The sequence below is a fragment of the Meles meles genome, chromosome 17 (genome assembly GCF_922984935.1).
Source record: "Meles meles chromosome 17, mMelMel3.1 paternal haplotype, whole genome shotgun sequence".
Classification (NCBI taxonomy): domain Eukaryota; kingdom Metazoa; phylum Chordata; class Mammalia; order Carnivora; family Mustelidae; genus Meles; species Meles meles.
The window spans coordinates 23,025,186-23,043,095 of record NC_060082.1 but is presented as its reverse complement, the minus strand read 5'-3'; positions in this window follow the sequence as shown (position 1 = coordinate 23,043,095).

The following is a 17,910-nucleotide window of genomic DNA, read 5'->3' as shown; positions in this document are numbered from 1 at the left end:
ATAAAAATCCCATTTTCTTTTTTTTTTTTTAAGATTTTTTTTATTTATTTATTTGATAGACAGAGATGACAAGCAGGCAGAGAGGCAGGCAGAGAGAGAGAGGGGGTAAGCAGGCTTCCTGCTGAGCAGAGAGCCCGATATGGGGCTTGATCCCAGGACCCTAGGATCCTGACCTGAGCCGAAGGCAGAGGCTTTAACCCACTGAGCCACCCAGGCGCCCCAAAATCCCATTTTCTTACGAGACTGTAAGCTCTGCATGTAGCACAGTCACACTGAAACATACAAGCACAAGTTTGATTTCATTGCCTCCATTTGAATTCCTTATTTTTAAGTTCACAAAACTATGAGTTACTTGTTACACAAGAATGACTAAGGTATGCTTATACCTTGAAAATAAGTGAATCTGATTGCCTCTGAATCCAAGCACATTTATCAAAATAATGTATTAAGAATAATTTTTCAATATCAGAACTTGGTTAAAAGATTGTTTCTTAAATTTTGCTGATGATGATATGCAGACTGAATACTGATGCCATAATGAAAAGAAAACCTAATTTAAATCTCACTGCTTGTTGTATGTCATATGAACAGCTCAGGTCTTTATTTCAGGTTTTCATATTCCTGTAAAATCTTTTTTTCATGGAAAAAAAAGAAGAAAAAAATATCACTGACCTCTTTCCAAAGCAGTCTTTGCAATTTTTGTAATGTACCTTCATATATATATATATATACATATATATACATATATATATACATATATATGTATGTACATATATGTATATATATGTATGTACATATATGTATGTACATATATATATATATATATATATATATATATATATATATGACAGAGAAAGACACAGCAAGAGGGAACACAAGCAGGGGGACAGGGAGAGGGAGAAGCAGGCTTCCCACCGAGCAGGGAGCCTGATGAAGGGCTTGATCCCAGGACCCAGGGACCTGAGATGAAGGCAGACGCTTAACGACTGAGTCACCCAGGTGCCCCTAAAATATATACCTTTAAATCAAAATAAAAGGTGTGATCCTAGTTATTATTTAAACTACCACTTTACTTAATAACAAAAAAAGTTGAAATTTACCACTAAATTTCAAGACACAAGCTGGATACAGGTAGCAGAGTCTCTGTCCCCAAGAGCACTAGCTATCTGGTGCCTGCTACCTCCCAAATTATCATGTCTCCCATTAAATTACCCTCTTCCCCAGCTTCCCATGTGTATCTGCCTACAATGATTCTCATACGAGAGTGCTTTCTATTTTTTGTTACTGCCCTGAATGATACAATAGTCGTCTAGGACATACTTTTTATCACTCAGAATTTTATGTTGCTTTCTGTACATAGCTATAGTTTTTTCATTTTCCTGTTTTATAATATCACACTGTGTGAATTTATTATATACCCACTGGTTGAAGAGTGATTGACTGTTTCTCATTTTTGCTCTTATAAACAATACTGCTATGGATTTCCTTATTGAAATTTTCTGGTTTACATATGGGAGTTTTTCTTGGATATGAAAATTGCAATGAATTATTCAGTCATGGATTATATTCAGAGTGTGAAAGTGTAAATTATTATAATCTCTTTTTGGGTGGAAGGGCTCTTTGATAATATAAGCAATTGGAATCTGGAATTGAAAACTACTTTCACATCTCAAGTGATCATAATTGCATATGATTCAGCTGGAAACAACTTAAATATTTGCACTAGTGATATCGTTTAATAAAGTATGGAGGATAATTCCACTAACTTCATACAGGTATTAAGCATGTAGCAGATGTTCTTACAACCACATGATGCAAAATAAGTGTATGTAAATTTTTAATTGAATTATAGGTGACACAAAATGTTACATTAGTTTTGGGTGTACAATATAGTGATTCAACAAGTCTATGTGTTATGCTATGCTCAACACAAGTGTAGTTAACATACAACACTATTACAATATGATTTATATATGGTAAAATCTTTAGTGAATGTTACATTCAGGGAAAATGCCTTAAAAATAATTTAATCCAGGGAGTGTGAAAAATATATTTAGTCTTCTGCATTGCTTGTGTGTATTTTTATTTTTATATGAATTCTTGTAATTTCCAAATATTCAACAGTTGGTATGCATAACTTTTTAATCAAAGCTTCCTCTCTTTGTAGCTACAGGATAAGAAGATAGCTATAGAATATAAAGTCAAGCTCATTTCAGTCCAAATCCATCAGGAATTTTATGATTTAAGGCTCAATTCCTAAACTCTGTTTCTGACCCTCTGCATATAATCCTATCTCTGCGTTGTACTTTTTCATAATTTCAATGGTTACTTCTAGTCTTTGCCTTTATCTCGTTTTGCTTGTTGCTCCAAATCATCAAAAACAATTTGGAAGATCCTAACACTTAACAAAATTACAGTCCATTTGTAAGAATAGGGGTATATGAGAAGATAATGAACTAGAACATAATATGATCAGGAAGCTTAATTTTATTGTGGATTCCACATCCACATATAAATCCCATGGTTTATAGATATAGGAAACTGGTGCATGTCAATTTTCCTCTGGTAAAAGGTTAACTCTTAATATCTTCTTCTGATTAATATGTGACATACAAAAATAAACACTAGGAATTAGAAGGACCTATACTTGAGGAATCTAAATTATCTCTACCTTCTTCTGGTTTTTGTCATTATCCATAGAGACCAAAAATTTTTCCAGAAAATGCCAATGCTTTTAGTATGTTCAGATACATTTTAAGTCACATATGGATACTCTTTCTCTTTGTGTAACAATATGGTGATAAATAGTTTTATTTCTCCAATTCTAGAGATTTGGGCCACAAATCACTGAACAATATTTTTCTTTTTCTTTTTTTTAATTTCTCTTTCTTTCTTTTTATGAGAGATAGAGAGGATGGGGGGGAAGGGCAGATGGAAGGGGAGAGAGAATACCAAGCAGGCTCCACCCCCAGTGTGGAGACAATTGTGGGGCTCAATCCCACAACCCTGAGGTCATGACAGCCCAAGATCATGATCTGAGCTGAAATTAAGGGTCAGAGGCTTAAATGATGGAGCTACCCAGGCAACTCCACCAAACGGTATTTTTCAAAAATATCATGAGTTATTTTTTTTATTGAGGAGAATTTTTAAGACACCAAACATTATCTATCATGGCTGACAATGAATGAAAGTTATGTACATAATAAATAGAGATTTATTAAAAAAATAACAACAGGCAAGATTCTAAATTCCAAGTGCAATCAGAATTATAAATGAGAATTTTTGACCTGAATTATTTAAGAAACATGTTTAAGAAAATTCTGTTTTATTTACTTTGAGTCTCACTATTTGCATAAACTACACTAGACAAAGCAGATATTTGGAAATTGGTATAATTCAATATGTTTGCTTCATTTTGGCACAATATATGACAGTTCTTTTTCTTTTTTTTTTTTTAAGATTTTATTTATTTATTTATTTGACAGTGAGAGATCACAAGTAGGCAGAGAGGCAGGCAGAGAGAGAGAGAGGGAAGCAGGCTCCCTGCCGAGCAGAGAGCCCGATGTGGGACTCGATCCCAGGACCCTGAGATCATGACCTGAGCTGAAGGCAGCGGCTTAACCCACTGAGCCACCCAGGCGCCCAATATATGACAGTTCTATACTAAAAATGATATATAGTAAAAAAGTCATTGCACTAATAAAGAGTTCAGTTTTCTAATCTATATACTTATAAAACTTTTAGCATGGGTCTTTTTATTCCTTTTTCCACAATCACGTGGCCAACAACAGTAAAAACTAATTGAATTAATCATAAACTGTCCTTTGGTGTAGTCAGAAAATCTTTGTGTTATATACATTATTGACAATCATAAACAGAGTGAGATGTAATATTTTCAGGACAGTATTAAACTTTCAGTGGATTTATGACAAAATATCAAGTATTGATATTTATAAGGAGTAAGATGACTGTCATTTTTAGCAATAATTAATTAAGGCCTGACTTGTTTTTAGATATAATTCTATTGCACACTTCATAGACTATAGTATAGTATAAACATAACTTTTATATGCACTACAATACCAAAAAATTCATTTGCTTATTTTCTTGCAATATTCACTTTTTTTATTGTAGTCTGGTACCAAATCTGCAATGTCTCTGAGGTATGCCTGTATTATAACAATAAAATTTTAAGTCATGATTAAAATAGGTAATGATACCATGCTAGATGCATGATTATATAACACCAGGGTATGATATTAATATAAATAGAATAACTTTGGGATTTTTATAGTTAATATTAGCATGGATAGGTAGCCAAAGAGTAAGTAAAAAGATTGTATCTTTAAATAACAATATCTCTGACTATGTTGTAACTAGGAATTGAACTTTCCCTCAGATATTGGAAATGATTTGAGATTTGAAAATCTGAAGCAACTCATTGAATAGAATCATAGTGACTTCTTTTCTAGTGTTAAATAGGGCATTTTTAACTTTAACATTTGATATAATACATTGAGTAATTATTTATTTTTAATATGTGTATTATACAAAGTTAGAAGTAAAAATTACAAACCAAAAATAAAAGAATTAGGAAAACATAAGCATAAAAATTACAATAACTTTCTGGGACTGTGTGCCAGTGTGTATCAAATATTTTTAAAAAATTCAATTAAAATATTTATACTATTTTATAACTTACACTATCCTATTAATAATAAAATGTAAATTTATATCACCATGTTAATGGTTATCTTTACAAAATGAAATCATTAAACATTTTTAACAACAGGGGTACCTGTGTGGCTCAATCAGTTAAACATCTTGCCTTCAGCTCATGTCATGATCCCAGTCCTGGGATGGAGCCCTGCATCTGGCTCCCTCCTTAGCAGGGAGTCTGCTTCTCCCTTTCCCTCTGCCACTCCTCTTGTTCATGCTCTGTCTCTTGCCCTCTTTTTCTCTCTGTCTCTCTCAAATAAATAAATTAAATATTTTAAAAAATTTAACTACAAATTTATAATTGCCAATGACATCTCTTCATGTGGATAAAGTTTTCCTTCAAATCACAAACTATATATTTATCTCCAAAAGATCCATTGTAAGATGGTTTCTTAGCTAATAAAATTATTGGGATAAAAAGGACAGAAAGAGTCTTTTAAAAGAGCTGCAAAAAGTAATACTGAGTTGTGATAATCATGGAAAGTTTATGTTAGAATTGTCAAAGAAAATTGACAGAGGTAGGTTTTCAAAATTTATATACACAGACTTGAGCATAAAATGTAAAGCATTCTATCATTTTTTATAAAGATTTTATTTATTTATTTGACAGAGAGAGAGATCACAACTAGGCAGAGAGGCAGGCAGAGAGAGAGGAAGGGAAGCAGGCTCCCTGCTGAGCAGAGAGCCCAATGTGGAGCTCAATCCCAGGACCCTGGGATCATGACCTGAGCCGAAGGCAGAGGCTTTAATCCACTGAGCCACCCAGGCGCCCCGCATTCTATCATTTTGAATATGAAAAATTATCTAAATATATTTTATAAAGGATGAATGATTAAAGAACTCATAATTTAATATGAAGTATACAAATGTATGAGTGCATTCCTTTTTTTTTAAAGATTTTATTTATTTATTTGACAGACAAAGATCACAAGTAGGCAGAGAGGCAGGCAGAGAGAGAGGAGGAAGCAGGCTCCCTGACAAGCAGAAGCCTGATGTGGGGATCAATCCCAGGACCCTGAGATCATGACCTGAGCCGAAGGCAGAGGCTTTAACCCACTGAGCCACCCAGGCGCTCCTATGAGTGCATTCTTAACCACAGTTGCTTGATACTTAAATGTCCATTTGATTTCCACCTTCATTTCATTTCTTAGAAAACTATTATATCCTGCTTAGATTGTATCTCTTTTTTTTAAGATTTTATTTATTTATTTGACAGAGAGAGATCACAAGTAGACAGAGAGGCAGGCAGAGAGAGAGAGGGAAGCAGGCTCCCTGCCGAGCAGAGAGCCTGATGCGGGACTCGATCCCAGGACCCCTGGATCATGACCCGAGCCGAAGGCAGCGGCTCCACCCACTGAGCCACCCAGAGGGTAATTTTGGTGTGCTAAACAACTCCATCTTTAACATACAGTGTTATAATCTAGAATGCTGTGTTATAAATCCTGTAGGCTTTGCAGTCTCATTCCTAACATACATGCACAAATGTAAAGGAAAGACAGAAACTATGTTAGTAACAAAGGTTAAGGAAGAAATGATACTGGCAGATGTTAAAGTGCCTGTTTCACTAAATTCACCTCTCCATAAAAACTAAGGCCCTCCATCAAAATGGATGAATACTTAACATTTACATGAAGGTGGATGGAACTGGAGGGTATTAAGCTGAGTGAAATAAGTCAATCAGAGAAAGACAATTATCATATGGTTTCCCTCGTATGTGGAATATAAGAAACAGCACAGAGGATCATAGGGGAAGGGAGGGAAAAACTGAAGGGGAAATCATTAGAGCAGGAGAAAAACCATGAGAGACTCTTTTTCTTTTCTTTTTTTTTTTTTTTTTAAGATTTTGTTTATTTATATGATAGAGATCACAAGTAGGCAGAGAGGCAGACAGAGAGAGGGCAGGGAAGCAGGCTCCCTGAGAGCCTGATGCGGGGCTTGATCCCAGGACCCTGAGATCATGACCTGAGCCAAAGGCTTAACCCACTGAGCCACTCAGGTGCCCCCATGAGAGACTCTTAACTATAGGAAACAAACTGAGAGTTGCTGGAGGGGCGGAGGGTGAGCGGATGGGGAAACTAGGTGATGGGCATTAAGGAGGGCATGGGATGTGATGAGTACTCGGTGCTATACACAACTGATAAATTATTCAGCACTACATAGGAAACTAAGTATGTACTGTATGTTGGTTAATTGACTTTAAATTAAAAAAAATAACTCCAATGAACCCCTTTAAAGTGTTAAGCAAAAAGTAACATATGTGAAGAAAAATTGCAATTATAGGCCAAATTGGGAGTATTTTTCTTTATTAGTGAATTTTAATTTTTTACCCCTTAATGATTCAAGGTAATAATTTTTAGTAAATATAATTTTTAGTAAATTAAGGTTTAGTAAATTTAACATCATAAATTGCAAAAACAAGTACAAAGCACGCTCAATCCATAGTCATAAAAAAAGCCCAGCTACTTTAAAGTATTATCACATAAAAATTACATTCGTCAATGAGGGTATGAACAGTATTTGATAAGAAAAATCACATACCTCCATATTTCATTTTCCTACGTTCTTTGAGTGGCAAAGTGTTATCTTGCTTTAAGGCAGGGCCTAGAGGACAATAGTTTCCTGCTGTATATTTCTGGAAATACAACTCTTCAAGAAGCAAAGGCTTTCAAAGCTATCAAGGAATTTCAGCTTTCCAAACTTTATTTTTCTCAGAGTTTTAGTCATCGATGATAATCTACAGACAGCACAATGTTTTAAAAGAAAAATTCAGTTTTAAATTGAAGATAAGGAGAATCAAAGAATGCTAGAACCCAAGTGACCTTAAGACCCACGCCTTCCTCTCCTACAGTCTTACTGAATGGAAATTGCGTCCCGCATAGTCTAAATATCTTGCTTGAGGTAAAATATAAAATATACAGTCATTGGCAAGGTCAGATAATGTCATCAGGACTCTGGTGTCCCCTTGCAGTATTTCTTAAACACACCTTCAGTTTTCAGAAAGAATGGTATATATTATATATGTGTTCATGATATATATCTATGTATGTCCATATGTATATGCACATACTTCTATGTGTCTCTGTGTGTATATACATGGGTGTATGGATATACACATATGTAATATGCATTTTTAATTTATAAAAATGAATCGATATCATTGCCTTATTAAGGACTTTCTTCTGTTCCTGCGATGACTCATAAAGATAACAAGAGGCGTTCTTTACTTCTGAAATAATACACAAAATTGGCTATTATAGTCACACACATCTACGTATTTCTTTAAAAGTGTTTGGAACCTAAAGTAGTGATTGCTTCATTAAACTCATAAACTAGACCACCGAGATAAAAAGAAACCCAGTATTCATGGTTACAGGTCCAAAATGTCAATTTCTCTTCTTCACCTTTTACTGTGAGTTCTGCCTTGATGTCTGATAGAAATACAGAGAAAAATACACTTTCCAAGAAGGCCCTATCTGTGTCTCCCTTACAAGACTTCTCTTTACCTGAAAAGCCTCAAATATAATATTTCAGCTCCAGTTCTGCTTACATCATAGACTCTTCATTTTGAATGATCAGTTTCATAATTATCTTATTCTGAAATACAAAATGGAAGAAGCTGTTTTGCAAATTTAGCATACCTAGAATATATACTTCTTCCTATTGTATTCAGTTCTGTGGTTGAAATGCGCTTACTAATACTGAATTTTCATGCCCCATAACTGTTTTTCCTCACGTAGTTCAAGTAAAAAGAAGAACAACAGGTTTCCATGTGTGCTTTGTTCTGAGTGAATCACAAATGGTCAAATATTCAATTACAAAACCCATGTCTCTGTTGTGAATGTAGTACATGCCAGCAAATGTGTACTAGGTCGGTCTGATTCCTGGAGTGTCTGCCAATGTTAAGCAGCCAGTTCATACTTCAGATATGGCTGTTTCGTGCGCTTTAGTTGTGTTTTTATTTGATTGATAGTAAAGATTTGCTAATATGCTCAGCATAATAAGCGAATGTCCAGTTATGAAATTAATAGTCTGCTAAATAATGATATGGGCTATAAAAATGAGATCTCTTTGTTGAGATTAGTAGTAGAGGTGAATTATTTAAAATATTTAGATATTTTCCTTATTCCTGAATGAGCAGACCTTAAGCAACTGGCAAGCCATGTAGCATGCAACTTTAGGGATGAAACCCAAGGCTTGATGATGACTTGTTTGTTTCTGTGTCTAACAGAGGATCTAAGTATTAGTGGCTTGATACTGATCCTAAGTATAAGAATATCCTGCCTATGGAATATTTTTCCTTTTCACAGAATAGACCATTAAGTTTTGATATAAGCACATAAAAGAAAGAATAAGTTTTTTTGTTATTTGTTTTGTTGTTATTGTTACTGGTTTTTTTAAAATATTTTATTTATTTATTTGACAGAGAGAGAGGTCACAAGTAGGCAGAGAGGCAGGCAGAGAGAGAGGGAGAAACAGGCTCCCCACTGAGCAGAGAGCCCGATGCGGGGCTCGATCCCAGGACCCTGAGATCATGACCTGAGCCAAAGGCAGAGGCTTAAACCACTGAGCCACCCAGGCACCCCTGTTACTGTTGTTTTAATCAAGCCTCTGGAACAGAATGTATATAAAATTTTACACCAGTGTGCCTAAAGTGTTAATGTGTGCTAAACAAATATCAGCATGGTAGATGGATTTGGTCTTCAACTTTCATTTGTTAGTATCCAGGAGAAATTATGGAGAACTATAATTCTAAACACAGGTTACCCCTATTACATACTAAATTGACTCAGGTCAGTTTAACAGAATAACCTTGAAGTCACACAAAGAAAGTTCATTTGTCCCAGGCTTCCTGAGATATGCCTTGAATCATGCAGTTTAGGTATATGCAGAGAAGGCAGAGCTATGTTTCTCTGACCCTGAATATTACATTTAACCTCCATAAAATAAGTCCAGTATGTCCTTGAGATATCTGCTTCTTATGTTCAATAGGAATAACTAAGCACAAGGAACCAGTGGAGTCATGATTGCACGGTGGGAATTATGAGAAATATAGGGAGAAAGGAGCCACAAATTTATATTTAGCGGTTAACGTGGGCCCTAGCTCTATATTGCTAATCCCAAGACAGAATTCAGACACAACTGAAATTAATACCATTAATTTGCTGCATAAGTAAGGATGTTCTTGTCAACTTAATTTTGCCTAACTCTCTGTTAATCCTGCAGAGATACAACAAAAGGCTTGAAGACAATCACCTTAGCCCCAGTTGGGCAACCACAACAAAGGGGCAAACTGGCCTCTTTTTCATAATGAAAACAATGCTTCGATAAAGCAGAGGTTCAGAACGAGCACTTCTGAGCTTTACATCACTCTCATTTTTCTGTAACTTGTAAGTATTTGGATTATATATTTACATAATTATTTTAAATTTTTCATCAGAGTCTTTGATATGAAACATTTCCTTTTTCATTGTAGCCATGCATAATTACTTCTAGTTAAGCATGAATATTGGGAAATTTTTTGCAGAAAATAAAAATAAAATATTTCTTCTGCATTTATTCCAGTTTCATTAAAGTGTATGCATATACTTAAATAATACAGAAAAATAATTTTTAATTATTTTAATATAAGTGTATATAATTCTTAAATGCCTTATCACTTCTCTAGAAACAACACTGGTTGCTTCAAAGCAGTTTCTTATAATTAATAAAATTATTCATTAAGCCTCATATTAGCAACAGATTCATAATTTGATTTCTTATGAAAATATTTTCCCCAAAAGTTTCTCAAGTATTTCTTTTGATTAAATACTCAAGCCTCATAAATCTTTGGAGAAAAGTTCAATTACATAAAAAAAAGTTCATTAAATAAAAACTGAATGATTTCTGGTATTTTCTTATTTAAGATGTAAGTTCTTAGAAGGCAAACATATTAGTCTTCATAGATATTAATATACAATAAGCATTTTTAATATTTATAAAACTAAGTTCATAGCTACTTTTCATAATAAATAAGAAAATGTCTTTTAAGACACATACTACATCCTTATCCCTTCATAGTTTTAGAAATTTATTAATTATTCATGATACTGAACATTTTAGTTAATTTAATTCAGATTGAATCTGTATAAGATTTTGAATTATAGAAACTTAAAGATTGGAGATTACCTGTAGGAATTAAGAGAAACCTGAACAAAGAGACATTTTATTTAAATGTATTAGGAAAGAGAAATGTTCATTGTCCTTAAAGGTCCCATTAAAATTGCTTTGACCCTTCTAAGTTAAGGATTTGATTCTGATTAAAATGAAAACATTGAGATGAGTAGTACTTTTAGCCAGAGTGTGAAACTGAGATTCCTAGCTGATTCAAGCAGATGTGATGTAGAAGGTGAGGGTGAGTGTAAGAAATAGAAAACATATGAATCATTTTTGGAATAAGAAAAACAAAAACAGGGGCACCTGGGTAGCTCAGTGGCTTAAACCTCTGCCTTCTGCTCAGGTCATGATCTCAGGGTCCTGGGGTCAAGCTCCACGTCAGTCTCTCTGTTCGGTGGGGAGCCGGCTTCCCCCTTTCTCTGCCTGCCTCTCTGCCTAGTTGTGAGCTCTCTGTACAATAAATAAATAAAATCTTTTTTAAAAAAGAACAAAAACTAAACACTAAATTTATTTCCAGGGTAGGAAAAAAAAATATTTGTTGAATTTGAAAATTCACTCCTAAGGCTATCACTATCACTGATACATAGCAAACTCTTGAAAAAAAATAGAACAGTGCAATTCTTTTTTTATTTTGGTAGATTTGTGAGAAGCTTCTGAAAGCTTTGAAAGATGATTCTTTTGTTGGAATGATAAGGACTAGAAGACTAAGGACACCATATGACAAACACATTCTGAGCATCAGTTTCACATTAAAAACTTCATATGAGGCTAGTATAAAGTAAATGGGAGAGTATAGACTCCAGAATTACTCTGACACAAACATTTTAACTAGAGTAATGAAAACAAAGCATGAAAGCTGGTTCATGAGATGATATTCTTTCATCTTATCCAGAAGCAGCAACCCTAATAGAATTATGGAAAGCTTTATTGAAAACTCAGCAAAGATATCATCTTTGAATATCACTATACAGGGTTGGAGTATCTAGAATGTAGAATATGTATCCGAGAAAGAGTATCAAAGGAGTGGACCCTATCATCCATAGACTCACATCTCTATTTGCAATTTTATCCTACAAGATTAGGTTGTACTGGATTAGAAGTGAATGTTTCTGAAAAGAGACACAGGAAAAGGACAATGCCTGTAAGTTGCAACTACTAAGCTATGATTTAACCTTAATCAAATTTCAATTATCCATAAGTTAAAAAAAAGTTACATTATTGGCTGGGGTATTCATCCTGAATTGCAATACGGGTCTAGGGTTTTAATCACAAAACAAGGCAAGGGTGATTTCTCTGGAACCCAGTAGATTGCTTGGGACCTGACTTAGTATGTCATGCTCAGTAATAACTGCCAATGACCAATTACATTACACATAATCCAACAAAACAGGATCATTCAGGGTTGAAGTTCCAGGTTACACCACCATCAAGCAACCCACACCAGCCAAATTACTAGTTAAAGACAAGGGTATTATGATAAGTGGTAGAAAACTAGATGATGGTTATCAATTACAGTTTCAGAACCAGCCTGCCTCGCTAATTAGCAGCTCTGAAACCAATCACTTTGTATTTGCTTCCTAGATGTCTCTGCTTTACTTCCTTTCCCCCTTTCTTCTGACCTGGGATTATATTGTACAATAAATAAAGCATGTTTCAAGTTCTATTTTCCAGGGAACCCAAAGACACTCCCTAAGAACAAAGTAATATTAATAGATTGGAGGTAGTTCCATTACTAAGTACATAAAATGAGGTCTTATTTAGTATAAATCCAATAGGGGGCAGTCTGGGAAACAAAGACTTATATTTACACCAATCAAATATCTGGTTAAATAGAAGACAGCCATAGTCTTTATTCATTAACATTCTTCACATAATCAATTTCTCCTTTTTAAACAGTTTTACTTTAATTCAAATATATCTGAAACCTAGATATTTTTTAAATGTTCAATATCAAGCATAGAAATTCTACAGAATAAAAAGCACATCTATGTAGCAAGCAAATCAAAGGGTAATTAATATAGAATAGACAATGGAATCCCCTTCACAAAAGAAGTCATTTGGGATCATAAGCGCCCTTTTAACTGTTGTTCATGTTACAATAGACTTCATTATGCAACCTCCAAAGATTTTTCTAAGGTCAAAAGAAGTGACTCTGTGAGTCTATGTGTGTTCCTGCAAGCATGATTCCCCCCTCCGCCCGCAACCCCTGCAGCTTTCTAAAAGCCCATTTAAACTCTTTGTCCCCAAGATCTCTAGAGATTATATCCTGATTTAAGGGCAGATGAGAACTTTCAAGTCAAATCACTGTATTGTAACACTCTGTGAGCATCTGTCGGTGCCAATGAAATGTACAAAGTTTCAGGCGATTCTTAAATATTTAGTGTTAATACTTTCTCATGAATTGGGAAGAGAAGGAGTCAGGAAATAGGCGAGGATAAAGGGATAGAAAGTGCATTAAATAATCTTCCAAGATAAATTAAAAGAGTAATTCAAATAAAGTCCATAATCTTCTGTGGATAAATTGGCCTATTCTCTGTAACTTTCCCACATATAATCTTTCACTGATTTAACAACTTTCCTGTAATACTCTCTGTGGCACTTGGCATTTATATCTATCATCTGTAAATGTTACTCTGTTATTCCACTTCCTATCTATTCTTTCAATCGGTCCATATAATTTTAAAGTTTAGTATATTATACACTTCCTTCTAAATGCTGGATGCTACAGTAGTTTACAACCCAGTAAAAACATAAGCACCCCCATTCACCCTTCCCCAAAAGCAACTACAGGTTAGTGCAAAAACAGTGATGAAGGCATATTAAATTTTTATTGAAACTGATCAGTCATATTTGCCCAGTGAAATGCCTCCACTGAGGAAATATGGATTAATCTGAGAATTGAAGGGTGAGCCATACTTGTTAACACAGTATTTGTATTACAAATGAAAACTAAAATATTCTCAATAGTTGACAGTACACTAGATTATAAATATGTTCAATGTATGTCGATTTTTTTTACAAACTTCATTTATAGACATATTCTGATACATTGAACAATGAGATTTGATTTCTTATATAGGCCGGAAAATAAATTTACTTTTGAGTATTTGTGTGTACGTGTGTTCAGTGCTTTTATCCAAAGAGATGAGTTGAGCAATAAAGACAATCAAAAATTCCCCTTGTATTAAAGGCTCCATAGCCAAGAATATTCCACAAGCATATTACTTACCTGTGAGTTATTGTGAAAAGATATCCAAGACTGAGTATAACTTTTGTTTTTGTCATCTTCCTCCTTCTCGACAAGCTGCTCCTGAACAATGTAGCACATATCATTCCTTTTGTTACTAAAGTATAATGCTCCCTATTAACCTTTACTTACATTAGTAGATGTTCGTTTCTTAATCTAAACTGTATAATTGACCCTGCGAGTTTTCGTTCTCTGTGTTGGTAAATATAGTTTAGTATTTCAACTAGACTGAATAGATTGGGATCCTCATTTTCCTGAGTCATTCTAACCATTTCAGTCTTACTTATATGGATACACTATCTTACATCTACATTCTGTTTTAGTTCTAAAATTCAGTGATTCGATTTAATGATTTTTAGATCATTTCAGGATTATTATTTTTTGTACTTCTAAGTTTCATTTTAACAATTCATATACTAAGAACACACAATCAAATTACAACCTTCAAGAAACTACTGTTTAGGATTGTAAAAATAATGACATATTGTGTTTTTGAAATTAGGGTATATAAACACATAATATTCTAGATACTGCACTAAATAATTTAGAGTGATAATGAATTGCTGGATAGCTATAAAAGTTTGAATATTAATTTAAATATCAAAATTTTAAGAACTGCACAAAAACTGTTGAAAGCAATATCATTAATAAGAGTTATATGAATAAATTATTTAAATGTATACAATGTTTTTTAAATTTAAAAATAGTTTTAACTGACTTAAATTTTGTAGTATATATATTTATAGGCTAATTAGTATACTTAAAACCAATACACCTTATTTTAACAGAAAAATTAAATCTATACATACTTACTTTTAACTTGTATATTTCCAGAGGCACTGTAAGTTTGTTAAGAGAAGCTTTACCAGTATTCTTACCCTCATTTATTATTTTAACCAATGTTTATTGAGCATTAAGCCTATTTAAGGATTAATGGCAGGGACAGTTAATTTGCTAAATATTTTTTCAGCCCCTGTTATGTGACAGGTAACAACACCGGCTCCTCCCCCGTCTCCTTCCTTCTCCCCTTCTCCTCCCCCTCCCCTTCATTTTTCTCCCTCTTCTTTCTTCCTCCTCTATTTCCAAATCTTTTTGGAGAGAAAAAAATTATTTTAGTGTTTTGTAAAGTTTATATATAGTTATATATATTTGTCCTAAAAATCATACCCTGGATTTGCCATTTAATCTATTTAAAATAACAATTTAAAATTTAAGGAATTAATAGTACTATAAGAATCCATATTTTTATTCCTTTTATAAGAAAATAGATAATATGTTAAATGGTTCTAAAGATTATCCTTAAAAGAATTTGTAATATCTTGGGGGAAAACATATTTTTAGCCACTTCTATTTAAAGGTGAATTAACTAGGGTGCCTGGATGGCTCAGTTGTTAAGCATCTGCCTTTGGCTCAGGTCATGATCCCAAGGTCCTGGGGTCAAGCCCCATGTCAGGAGTTCTGCTCAGGGAAGAGTCTATTTCTCCCTCTGTCCCTCCCCACCTACTCATGCTCTCTCTCCCTCTCTATCTCAAAAATAAATAAAATATTAAAAAATAAAATAAAGAAAAAATAACCAAACAGGTGGGAAATAAGTGGTTCATTTGCTTCAGAGGAGCTTATTTAATATCGCTATTTTACTTGACATGAGGTTAGATATACTGTTCTGGCTACACACATATCATCAGAATGATCTGCAGATGAATTAACAATTGTCAAACTTTGCTATTACATACAATTAAGTATACATCATGTCACGTATAATTTACTTTAACATTTCATTTTCTTATGGCAGTGTATATATAACTAGCATTATAAGGTAGGCTTACAGGGCCTGAGGAAATACAATTTAACAAACCAGTCAAGATACATAATTCCAATTATTGAATTACTTAAAAATCCATTTAGTACCTGGTATGTTCAAGTCAACACAAATCTAGAAAGGTGAGTATAAATTTCTTACCAAGAATTTTACTTTAAATAATAAATTGTTCATATAGGTGTTTTAAAAGTTATCTCCATGAATGTAAATAATGGGGAATTGATTAGAAGCAAGAGGATATACTTGGCCATAGCCAGGGAGCTAAATTAGAGCAATCATTTGCTACAACTCCAATATATGGGGGAAAGGAAATAATACATACATACATTAGACTACACACACATACACACAAACAAATACACACGAATTTACCATGAAAAAGAAAAATGCAAGTAAACAAAGAAAAATCACCATTAGACGTTATTCCAAGCAATACACCATTTCACAACAATTTATTTTAAGGAATGTCAGGTAGTGAAATGAATAAGACAAGTGCATTCCTGTCCAACAAGGTATTCAACACCTGGAAGAAAAACAGGTAACATAAACATGATCAACAAAATAAAGAGAAATACAGAGAGCTGTGGAGCAACTAAGTGATAGAATGAACCCAGTATGGAGTAGCAGCATTCTAGAGGAGCCAGAAAGGACACATAGAAATTAAGTGACAAATTGGAGGTGAGGGGAAGGAGAGCAGTGCTAGCATTGTGAAGGCTCTAAGCAGGACTACATAATCTTCAAAAAATAAATGTAGTTTCACATCGCTGGAGCAATAAAAGCTTGAAGGATTGCAGCTATTTTTGATACCAGGCATAAACAAATGTACAAAACCATGCAGGGTATCATAGATCATAGCAAAGATTCTGAACACTACCTGAAGGAAAACACGAAGCAAACACATTTAAGTGAATTGAGTAATGTACTTTGAATTTCAAAATGATATCCTGTTTCAATGGGAAATAGTTGGCATTGGTGAATAACTGAGTTGAGAGACCAGAAAGTAACTTACCTTCAGTAGTCCAGGGGTGGGATGGTTCTCACATGGATTGCAGTAGTGACATTGGAGATAGAATGAGAGATGCAAAAGGGATCTATGAAGAGTAGAACTGACCAAATTTGGAGTCTGACTACTTCGATTTAGAAAGAGATTCAATTTTGAAAAAGGTGCTGCCTTTTTTTTGGGGGGGGGGTCATAAGCATGTTTAGTGGTCAGGAAGACCAAGAAATAAGAAAATTTGCGAGTTGAATATTTAATTTTAAAATTTAATATTTAATTTAATTTAATATTGTCTATGAGTCTGGATACCATGAAATGCCTCATAGCCATTCAAGTTGAGATACCCAGTGGCGAGCCAGACATGTAAGTCTGAGAATGAGAGAGGGGGTCAAGACTGAGACAGCTGGGGTCGCAAGAGTCGACACAGTCACCTACAGATGATGTATACATTGTGAAGGGAATAGACACAGAAGAGATTACTGAAGAACTCCAGCAAATAGTGACTGGGTAGAGAGGCCGGGGGGGGGGGGGGAAGTAAAGGGCATTAGCCAAAGATGATGAGGAAATTCAGGAAATGTTGTCATTTTACCTACTGGAATTGACCTCAGAGAGAAGAAAAGATAAATGTGATTCATTTGTAGCTTGTCATAACCTGGTGGGAGAAAGTAAAAGGGGTTCTTTTCTAATGCCTTCTCCCTGACTTTATTTTCTTTCATTTTAGACCATCATCTGAGACTGGAGAAAGAATAAGAATGTCCGATTGGTTAAGAGTGGAAAAAGTTCAAAACAGGATAGGAAAAACCAGGTATATTGATCTAGAATTGAGGGTTTTGACTTGTAAGCATAATAAAAAGGATAAAGGGCAAAGGAAATTTAGTAGATCATCAAAGGATACATTCAGGTAAACCATTAATTCTTAACTGAATGAGATCATAGGGGCTTAATGGACAGGAAAAAATGGATTAACTTGCTCAC